This window comes from Manis javanica, chromosome 6, assembly GCF_040802235.1.
Source record: "Manis javanica isolate MJ-LG chromosome 6, MJ_LKY, whole genome shotgun sequence".
NCBI lineage: Eukaryota > Metazoa > Chordata > Mammalia > Pholidota > Manidae > Manis > Manis javanica.
Window position 1 is genome coordinate 44,278,458 of NC_133161.1, and position 12,094 is coordinate 44,290,551.

A 12,094-nucleotide genomic window follows, 5' to 3' on the forward strand; every position below is an offset into this window, starting at 1 on the left:
TGCCCCAACCTCTCCCTGCATGGTTTATGTATATTGTGGAATACATTTACTTCAGTAAGGGTTACAAAGACCTTTTGGCATCAATTCCAAAATGCCATTGTTTAGTAAAGATCAATAGATAAAGAGCTGGAAGACCTGGGTCTTAGTTCTGTTACTAATACCTGTGTAATTTGGTCAAACTGATTGCTTTCCTTTTCTGGATTCAGTTTCCCTACCCATGAAGTGGGTTTGGGATGTGTGGCTGCTGAGGCATTGTCCAGCTTGGACACTGGAGAATTCTATGACCATCCTTGGACGCCTTGTATGCAAGAACATGAGAACCCAGCAGAGCTGCTTAGAGGTTTCCTGGGAAGGGTGGTCAAGGAGGAAGATGTCAGTCAAGACAGGCCCAGGACCCAAGGCCACAAACCAGTGGTCCCATGCCTTAGCTTTGCCTACCCTACTCTGGAAGCCAGAATTTCCAAAACCAATCTCCAGTCCTAATTCCATACCCCCAGACATGGACCCTGTGACCTCATTGAGGCATGACAGGAGAACAATAATCGCTAACATTAAGTCCTCACCATGTGCCAGGCATTGTGCTGAATGCCTCATCACACTTCTTCTTCACAGCAAAACTACCCAGTACAAGAATGAGAAATCTTCAGCTCAGGAAGTCGTAATTTGCCCAGGGTATCACAGATGAAAAATGATAGAACCAGTGTTTGAACCCGGGCTGCCTGACCGGCACACTGGTGGCACTGCAAGTTACCCACTGAGCTCAGAACTACCAGAACCATCAGGTATCAGAGTCTATTAAAAAATTGGGAATCAGTTAATTAACAGTTTATTAAAACTGTTATGATGCATTTGGCATGGGGCGGTGTACAAAGAATAGGAGTGTAAAATGTACCTGATTTCCAGTAACTATTAATAAAAAGAGCTAATATTTACATAGTGCTTATGGGATTATCAGGCTTTATTCTAAATGCTTTATATGAATTAATTCATTAAATCCTCACAGCAACTCTATGAGAGAGATACTGTACTTTCCCAATTTCTTGCAGATAAGGAAACTAAGAGGTTAATGACCTGCTCAAAGGCACATAGCTAGTAAGTGGCAAATTTGGGCGTCACCCCAGGCCAGCTGGCTTCAGAGGCCATACTTTTAACCACCATGCTGTGCTTCCCACACATCCTCAGTTCAGCTCAATTTGGCAAGTGTTTTGAGCCATGTGACTAGGGACGTATGCTGACAACCTACGGGCAATGCCCTGGGCACTGTGCTGTGGAGACAAGCCATGGACCAGCTGTTACCACTGCGAAGCAGCAGGCAATGGGAAGGGAGAAAGCATGGAAGATCAGAGGTGGGGTTGAGGAGGGCGAGCTGGGAGGCTGGGATATCTAGGGATGGTGTTCTTAGGGATGGAAGTCTCCTTCCTTCCAAGACCAGTCTCCTGCCTGCCTCTGCCCTGCACCCACCTCCATGCTAAGGCTTCCCAGCTTCCCTCCCCCTTCAGTTCTGCCCTTTTCTAGTGCAGTGGGTGGAGAATGGATAGCACCCAGGGCATCTGCACGGGACCCCACTGGACAGTCTGGCCTGCTTTTGGATCTGCTCAAGTGAGGGCCTGAGTCAGGGAGGAGGCATTTCGCCCACTCCAGACGAAAAACAACCCCCGGTTCTGCTCTGATACAGACCCCAATCCCAATCACATACTTTCTTCTGACCATTAGTTTAGTGTTCTTTCCTGAATGTCGGCAAGTATGAGCAGAGAATCAAGGGTTGTTTTTTTTTAGTTTGGGGAGGTGGTGGGATTTGGCAAAATTAGGGAGTAGGAATTCCAATCCTCCTTTAGGGGTCCAGAAATCCCAGACTCTGGCAGCTCTCTAATTTCCTGAATGCAGCGTGGATATACCTCAATCTGGAGCACACAGCTTCTTCCCCATCATGAGTTTCCTCTCCTGGGTTGCATTTCCTAGAGGCTTATTCTTTACTAGGCAATAATAAGACACAATGGATTCATCAGATCAGTTAACATTTGCTGAATCCTTACTGTGTCTAAATGAAATAGATCTCCAGCAGGTGAAGAATTTAGGACCCAATAATCAGACCTTTGCATGTTCTTCAGCCCCATCATCCGGCTTTCTGCTCATCCTTTGACAAAGACAGCTGGGTGAGGGGAACTAGGAGGCACCTGCCCCTCCCTCCCTTCCTCCTTTCTTTCCCTCCGTCTTCCTTCCTTCCTGCAGCCTCTCCTTCCCTCTCTCCCTCCACAGTCCCTCTGAACTCCTTCTCCTACTCCTCCTTTCCTCTGTCTCACATAAATATTTACTGAGGACTGACTTTGTGCAAGACTTGGGTGTAATAACATAAAATTCTTCCTGTAAATACCCAGCCTGTGCAGGCATTTAGTATGGCAGATCATGACTAACTGAGCAAGAAAACTGTGAAACATGTTTCTAGGAACCATTTTATAGGCTAAAAACTCACTATGACTGCCCATTGTAGATAATCCCAAGTAATATATTTTCTTTTTCCCTTTAGTCATGGACTATAGTTAATATAATTCAATTAAATGTAGACCTAAGAATTTATTGGCTCATCATTTATTTGAATATGTCCTTATAGGTACAGTAGACTTCCTCCTTGTTACTTTTGCATGAGAACTAATAATTTGAATCCATCTAAACCTGCACAATCCAATATGATAGCCACTAGCCCCATGAGGGTATGAGCATTTAGGATGTGGTTAGTCTGAATGTAAGCTGAACATATAAAATACCAACATTTGAAGATTTAGTAGGAAAAAAGAACATAAAATATTTCAATAACCTTTATATTGTTTGCAGATTCATTTTTCAGTTCTGAAGAGATAATATACATTAAATATATATTATATATACATTAAATGAATCTATGAACAGAAGTCATTGGGGGACAGTACACACAGATATTCCCATGCACACAGTTCAGAAACTTGAAAGGGCAAAAACCTTTATGGTCTTTAGTGGGTGAGCATCAGTAAATAAATAAATGCCTTTCAAATTAAATTTAAATATGAACTCTACCGACTTAATGTCTTTGTCTGCCCAGGCTGTCATAACAAAACACAGACCACGTAGCTTAAAGGATAGAATTCATTTCTCACGGTCTGGAGGCTGGAAATCTAAGATCAAGGTGCTGGCCAACTCCGTTCCTGGCAAGGGCTGTCCTCCTGGATTGTAGCTGGCTACCTTCCTGCTCTGTCTTCACACCGCCTTTCCTCTGTACTCGCACTGGGACGGACAGAGGGAGGTATCTCTGCCTTCTTACAAATGTCCTGGTCCCTTGGGTTAAGCCCCTGCCTTTACATCCTCATTTAACCCTAATTTCCTCGTAAAGATTCCAAGTATAGTTGTACTGGAGATTAGGGCTTCAACATATGAATTGTTGGGGGGTGGGGGAGAAAACAATTCAGTCCATAACTCTCAGTTTGGCTATCCTTCGTTGAAAAGTGCAGGAAATTCACTTTGTAACTGTCTGCATTACATGTTGCCTAAAAATAAAAGATTTAATTTTCCAGTGTAACCATAACTTGGCGGTTTCCAAGCTTCAGTATTTTTTTATCTTCTCCTCTTCCCCGTACAACAACAATAAAATAATAATAATGTTTAGAAGGAAAAATATTACCCTAAGAGACAGCCATGTTTACTGTGTAGTGATTTCCCAACAGAAATTAATTCCAAGCAAATTTACATTCTACATTTAAAGAAGATATAAATAATTCATATTTTCATATCATCAGCACTGTGCGTTTCCTACACTGGGGTACCTGTAATTTTTTCAGTTTATCTCTTCTAAATTTTGGTTCCATAGCTCATTATCACATTGTTTGTGATTCTGTTCCAAGGTGGTAATTTAATAGTGTTCCATAGAATTACGTTCAATTAAAATGTATTCCGTTTTGCCATTCAAATCTTTTTAGTCTTTAATTTAATTGCTGTATGGTTCACTTTCATATACCATTGACATGCCTTATTTGCCCGCTGCTCTCACACACACAAATGCCAAACCTTCTCAGTAAATAAAATATTTGGACTCTACAGGTATGCCTGAGTTTCTCCATCTATACAATGTGACTCATCCATGCCAGCGGCTTAGAAGGAACTGATTCAGCAACATTTTCTTTGTAGCATCTTCAACATTTTGATTACACAGTCTCTTTAATGGGCTGCACAGTGTAGAAAACTGAGTAGAATGTTTTTTTTTTTATCAACTCCTGTTACTTTTTTGAAAAGCCCATGTAGCCTATTTATATTGCAGCATCAGTCTGCATATTACATATTCATGGCATACATCTAGATAGATTTACAAGCAAAAACCCAGGGAGTTCCAAGCTGTAAATTGCAGAAGCCTCACTGATTTCTTCACACAATTATTTGCAATTCGTAGTTCATGGTTTTTGTCAGGGAAGCTGTCTGAAAGTTGCAAAGGCATTCTATCTATCATCTACAATACTTTCACTTGAAAGAGGATATGACATGCCTCAAACAAAGGTGAAGTTGAAGTGGGATATGAGAGGTAAGATGCAGAATTTTAAGTCAAATCTCAGCTATTGCACCTAGAAATGATAAAATTTTTAATGTTATCCATAGTAGTCTAAGCTTCCAATAACTCTGACAAAAATAATATGATGTTAATTTAGGGAAACATGCAAATCACTTTCCGGGGTCTTTGATGGCTTACAAAGCCACTAAACCTACCCTGCGGTCTCCAAGAGAACAATAAAGCAGATAGTTGTGGACAGCATTGCTGATGATCCAGGACTTCTGCTGTTAACGTGAGAACCCTCGAATCACTGCTAACCTCCTTAGATTTTGTTCACTCCTATTGATGGGTAAAAGATAAATGAGGAAAATGGAGGTGAGACGTGTGGTAGGGCAATTCTAGGGGAAGAGCTAAAAGTCAAGAGAGGAATGTGATGGTGGCTGTGGCCCAATGACTCGGGAACCAGACATCACCTTACCTGTTTACCAAAGGCAGCAAAACCCACAGCACTGGCTTTCTTGACATCACCCCCAACCTCACTATTACTGCAGTGATGTCCTTGACTCCTTGTTGCAATTGCTTGAGCAAGGATGAGTCCCTGGATCAAGTTGCTCACAGGTACTAAAGAAGTCCTTTGGTTCTTGCTAAGTTGCTGCTTTATTTGAAAGGATCAAGAGCCCACAATTTATGTGGATGTAAATACAGACCTTTGGAAATATGGGCGGGGGACTTAGTTCAAGCACTGTAATAATTCCATTTTCTTAATCCAAAAAGGAAAATGACTGTAATTAGGCTGAGATGTCTGCCAAGTTTCAGCCTGGAGGGACTATTTTGGCCAAGATATAAACCCCTGAGAATAGAAGCTCATAATGGAGCATCAAATCACACTTAACTATGGCAGAACAAGTCGCTGCTTTGTAATGCAATCATTCAATGATCATGCCTTATGTTAGCATTTTAATTAAAATAAAGAATACTTCCTCCTTTTTACTGCCTATCACCCTCTTCTCAGATATTATTACCAGATAAGACATTTAGATTAGCAAAAAAAAAAAAAACTGTGAAAAACAAAAGTGGGAATGAAATAAGAACTTCATTATACCCCCACTCAATAAGATACCTCCATGAAGACAGACTGGGAGGCAAAAAATATAGGTAAGATGAGCCTAAGGAAAGATCCAGGTGTGTTCATGCGTCAGTCTATTCACTAGGGACACAGGGAATTTCATTTTTAGGGAAGTTGAGTATGGTTTAATTAATTATAGCTGCAGAGCACTAACTGGTACCTTAATGACTTGAGAGAATGAATTCACCTCCCAATGAGCCTAACCTCCTCTCAGGGAAAATCAAAGAGGGAAGATCACAGAGGGAAAATAAAAATGATTATTAAATGAATTTACTCAATGGAGTCAGAAAGCTGTGTCATGGATTTCACATAGAAGGCAATGAAGACTTCCAGAACAAAGTAGCACCTGGCTTACAGCTCCAAGTCCAGCTTAAATGAAAGCTCATAACAGTAGCAAATCTGAACTTGTAAGTAATCACATCTTGGTATTCAGAGGTAATTGACATGTGTGATAAGCAGGGTGTTTTTCCAAATATTTATCATCCAGACATGAACATACACCAACCAAGACAGATGCTGGCCCTAACAACTTCTAATGGTCATACTGGAGGCTACTGGCTAAACATCAGCCTCAGTTATACAGAAGTTGGAATGGGGATGAAGAGAACCTACCAAGGTTTCAGTAATGGGACTTCATGAAACTATATGAACCCATGAGCAAAGAGGAAGGAAAAAGATGTGTCACTCCCCACCAATCTGCTCCCTGATACGAAGATGCAGGGCCTACATCTGTGAACAGAGGAGACATCCAGTCATTTTCTGTACTTCTTGAAGTGCTCTGGAGGGTGATTGTTAGATGATCTCCTTATCTCTCCATATTTCAGTCTTCCCACATCAACACAAGGCCTGAAAAATTCCAGAAAACAGTGAGACAGTTTAAGGAGCTGAAGGAGGGCTGATGGTGGCACAGTGCATTCTGGGAAATGTTTCTCCAAACAAAGCCCTTCAGTCAGAGATGCAGCAAGAAAACAATCTAGGAATAGTAATTTTGAAAAAGAGGAACAAAGGTGGAGGACTCACACTTCCTATACCACAATCCACTCTGAAACTCTAGAAATCAAGAAAATATGGTAAAGGTATAACAATAAACAAATAGATGTATTCTGTAACAAGGGAATAGAATTGAGAATCTAGAAACGAACTCTCATATTAATGATCAATTGATTTTCAACAAAGGTGCCAAGACAATTCAATGGGGAAAAGATAAGCCTTTTTCAATGTATAGTTTGGGGACACCTGGATATCCACATGCAAAAGAATGAATTTGGACCCTTACATCATACAATACACAAAAATGAACCCAAAATGGATCACAGACCTCAATGTAAGAGCTAAAACCATAAAACTTAGGAGAAAACATAGAAGTAAATCTTTGTCATCTTGAGAGAAACAATCGTTTCTTAGTTATAACACCAAATGCTCAACTGACAAAACAAAAAAGACAAAGTGGACTTCAGCAAAGTTATAAACTTCTGTGCATCAAGTGACACCATCAAGAAATTGAATACCCAACCCATAGAATAGGAAAAAAAATTTAAATCAATAGAAAAATATTGTACAGAAGCATAATAGGGTAGAGATTTTTTAAAACCTCTATATGAATAAAATAAATAACAAGATCCACAGGAGTAATAAATTAATGCAACAATTGTTTCTTTGCAAAGACCAATGGGTAGGCAATTCTAACATGAGTAAAAATGACAAGAAAAAACACAAATATGTAACATTTAGAATTAGAATATAGAATATAGATGAGAAAATGTAACAAGTCTAAGTGAATGCTAGCTTTAACTCTTGAAAATGAATTGGAAGATACAGATAAAATGAATAATTTTCTAGGAAAATGCAAATTATTACCAAAATCTAACTGAAAAAGAGGAAGAAAAATTGAAGGTATCAATCATCATAGACAAAACTGAAAATATATTTCAAGAATTATTTAGCCCAGATGCTTTTATAGGCAAGACTGTAGACCCTGTAAAAAATAGATAAATTTTATATAATTTCAGAGTATAACAAGAGATGGAAATTCCTCCAGTGATGTTAGTAAGTTAGCAAAACCTTGATATTAAAGCATGGTTTTAAAATAGAATTCCACAAAGTTGAAAGTAAATGTCACTTGATAATACAGATACAAGAAAGTGAAATAAAACATTAACAAATATGAGTGTATATACCATGGCCAAAATGTAGTTCAGCCAGAAACTTAAGAATGATTTAAATTTTGAAATTAATGTAATCTATGATAATAGTAACCAAACAAGAAAAGTGTATCACCATTTTGGAAAATGCTGAAAACATGCATTCTTGTTTAAAAAAGAGAGAATAAACACAAAAGAAGTCCATAAATAAATGGGATAAAAGAGAGCATTTCTGCACAGGGCAAAACTCTAGAGGATAAACGGCAAATGGTTTTCTCTGTCTTTGCTTATTCCCACCAGCTGGTGGTGGCTGTGAGGGTACAAGTACAGTAAAAGCATCCAAGTTCTGCAGAAAGACTTGTGAGATTGAATCCCAGTGTCTACTGTTAGTTCAGGCTGGGGAGAGGCAGCACTTATTTCATGAATGCAATGAAATCAAGAATAAGACTAGAACGTTCATTTTCATGTTATTATTTAACATTGCCTGAAAGTTCAAGAAAATGAATATAACAACCGTTGGAGGGGAAATGTTACCATTATTTCTAATGATGCTGCTTAGCTTGAGCTAGATCAGGACCAAAAGAAATCACCATTACAATAGTTCCTGCAGCAGGGGGACCCCACCACATAACTTTCTCCTTCAAGCTAACCTTCGCTGTGGGAATGAAGCACCACCAGTACCAGTTTGGCCCTGAAATGTCTCTACTGCAGTATATTCCCAAGGAATTATGGACTTATAAATCATGAAGAATATCCTAAAAATAAGGAGGTGAGTTATTGTTAGAGGAAGAAAAAGCTGGTGAGGCAGGGGTCCTGGCTTCTGGTATTGCCTTTGCTCTCCCACCTTGAGAGTATCACTCAATGTCTGTGGTCCTCACCTGCAATCTAAGGAGCCTTCACAATAATCTCTAATGTACCATCCTTTCCTATTATATAGTCATATACTTTACTGGCAAAATTAAATGTACTTTCTAGTGAACTTAGGCCAGAAATTGTTCATACTGAAAACTTGTCCAATTATTATTATCATCACATTATCTTTGAAAAATAAGAGTAGGGTAACAATCTTGATCTCTGCTTTTGCTAAATAAAGACTGTATATAATCTGAGCTCAAATGTGGTGAACACTGAGTTTGTTATCTGAATGGAGTTCTCTTTGGCAACTGGTTTAATCAACTGTTTCACAATTTGTCATACACTTACACCAGTTAATCTGGTTGTCTGACAAAGGGAAATTTGCTTTTAAAGGATGTGATTATTATGAGTGACATCACCCCTCCAACTCCTAAATTAAACATCACAAATTTGAACAATAATGCCCAGTCTACCTGTAAGTGAACAAACAAACAAATAAATAAATAAATGTCATTAGTTTTCAGGAGGAAGGAAAAAAATAAGAGCTTTTCCTTTATTAGCACCTCCCAGTTATCAGTTACTACATCATAATCATGAGGTAATATTTTCACAACCATTTTTGGATGTGCGACCTTTGGTAATTATTATGTGACCTACTCTCAAATACATTCCTAAATGCATGGCATGTAGGAGGGTGCTGATTTTAGCATCACTCATTCTGTTTCTACTAAAATTACAAAAGACACCTTGAGAAGACAGAAAACCTTGGAATGAAGGAGAGCTAAGGGATAATAGTATTTCTAGTTCTCCTTGAGTGAGAGTTTATTGTATTCAAGCTGATGCTCTAAATGTAAAGAGAGCTGAAGAACACAGACTTGGAAAGCAAATTCCAGCTCTGCACTTACTAGTCTCTCCATGCCTCCATTGCCTCATTTGCCAAGTGATAAAAATAGCTGTTATCTCCTGTGCCTATCATTAATAGGGTAATGTGTAAAGACCTTAGGTCAGAGCCTTGCCCACATGTGCAAGCAGCTGCCTTGAGGTGGAGTATCTCCCTTCATCCTCACAGCCCCTCCAAAAGGCGGCCTCACGGTTCTTCCTTCCACAGTTGAGGACAGGTTAAAGGGTAAAGGATTGCCGGAGGCCACACAGTCTGGGGTGCTGCGGCTCCAGCCCAGATGGCTCTTTTTGGAGTGTATGCTCTTAGACACTGTATTTCACTGTCTCCTACAGAGTTGTCCTGGGACAGTCATCAGACTTAGGCGTACAGGTGCAGGCTGTAGGAAAGTGGTCTTAATACTGAGACCGTAACGGAGGGGAGTTGTGGGGATTCACCAAACTCTCACCTGGGAGCTGAGGTCACAAATCCTTCCCTTGCAACTAAACAGCCATCTTCCCAGGCATGCACAACTCAACCAGTATTTATTAAGCAAAGTGTGCCAGAACTTATGTTGGATGCTGAGATTAATAAAAGGAGAGAAAAAGATCTAGAACCTGCCCTGATGGAGTTTACTCTAATGGAAGAGAGATACACAAAGAAAAGCAAAAAAAGATGACTATAACGCCATGTAATAAACTCTATGGTAAAAATACACATGATGAGGAGTTATTAAGTGGTGATTCTGTAGAGGAAGTGGCATTTGGACAGTTTGGACAGTGAGGCTCTAAGGTATGAAAATGCACCCAGGTGGTAGTGATGGTTCAGAGGTTGGTGAGAGGATTGGTTGAAAAATTAGGCCAAACAAGGAGAAAGGGACCAGGATGTGGGGAGTTATAAATGCCACAAACAAGAAGGAGAACTTTATTTCAGACACAGTGAAGAGGTATTCAAAGTTGTTAATGTTGTGTAAGACAGGGAAGTGAAATGAGCAAAACCTGCATTTTAAAATAAAAATAAACAAACAGAAACCCATGGCTGCAGGAGGACCAGCCAGAAGGGATCAGAGGCAAGGAGAAGGGTGAGGAGGGTAATCTCACCTAGCAGTGGAAGCAAGAAAAACCTCTATTCTCTCCCTTCCAGAATCTTTCCTGAGGACCCTGACAAGGAGAAGGATCACAGGTGACCAACTGCTTCCAGGAGGTCCAGAGACACGACTTGCCTCACCCCCAAAGGGCTTGGATGGACTCAGGATAGAGGGGAGCCCTCATTCCATGTTTCCTTGAGCCTCACTTCTATTTACAGCCATTTTGTGAGGGAGCAGGGGTCAGAGCAGAAGCGTTAATGACCTCTATGAGCTCAAGTAGAGAAGTCCATTGCCAGATTTCATACTAACTTAAATTCCTTAGATGAAGCCCTCTAGATTTCTGTAACTTTTCCTCAGAAGTCTTGTTTTGTTATAGTTCTCCCCGAAACTGATATCAAGTTTCCCAATTCTATACTAGGAAGCTCCAAAGCAGAGAAAATCCCACAGAGTAAGATGATAAGTACAATCATCTATATACAGCATACAGGCAACAAATGGCTTTTAGACAAAAAATATATATCTATTATATTTATAGTGAATAACAAACACATGTAATTTACTGCTGTATTCCATTATCTAAAGTTGGTAGGATGATACAGTTTTTGGAATGGGAGTAAGGCATTTAGGCAAAAGAGAAAGTAATAAATATCTCATTAATTATCGATTTGATCTCCTGGAAAAATAAAAAAGTCAAGCAACTGAGCTGTCATGCTTTTTTGTCCTATGAGAATTTCAAGTATTTGTGAAGAGAAAACAAAACTCCTCTGTTATAAAGATGATGAATGTATATATATATATTTTCAATATGAAATCAGTATGACCCTCAAAGTGAAGGTCAACATCAATGGGAAAATGTGGTTAAGAGCATGCTCTTGAACTGAATGATTTGAAAGGAAGGAGATTCATACTTAGGAACAGGAGGAGGAAGAAAAGGCTTTGTCCTGTCCACTCCTTGTATCTACCACTACTTCTCCTCAAAGCATTGCTTACCTCACATCCTTCTTTAGAGCCATTGAAAGGGCATGTAAGAGCAGAGCCCTGTGCCACAGCTACTGGATTTCCTACCAAGATGTCTGCCTCTGCAGTGGTATCATCTTGGAATGACATAAGGCAAAATGCCTAGTTCTGCCAGGATAGAGACCTTCTTCTCTTGACCATAATTTTGGCATTACCATTGCCTGGGCCTTTGTCTACCTCTCTGTATCTCCCACAACTCAATATCTGTTTTCTGCCCATCCTCTCTCCCACATCCCAAGGAAAGAAGTTTCACCCCAAGGAAGACAGATACCAGATCAGTAAGGGTAATCAGATCTGCACTTTGAATGTATATTCCTCTGCCCCACAATTAATTTCATTCCACTATAGATCCAAGAGATAGCTGATCCGACAAGACTGACACATGCTGGAATCATTCATGAAAGTTCTCAATGATTTTTAGAACCTAAGAAAATGAATGAGGTTATGAACTGAAACTATGTACAGGCCAGATTGGTTTGGTACT

The 12,094-nt window shown here is 39.7% G+C and overlaps 1 long non-coding RNA gene across 1 annotated transcript in view; it reads left to right on the plus strand.

Annotated features, from left to right (window-relative positions):
* LOC108388328 (uncharacterized) overlaps nucleotides 1-11,079 on the plus strand; it is a 69,354-nt gene extending 58,275 nt beyond the window's left edge. Inside the window, exon 4 of the long non-coding RNA XR_012132218.1 lies at nucleotides 10,650-11,079. This is a non-coding gene — a long non-coding RNA (uncharacterized lncRNA). The remainder of the gene's footprint in view (nucleotides 1-10,649) is intronic.
* The last annotated feature ends 1,015 nt before the right edge of the window (nucleotides 11,080-12,094 follow it).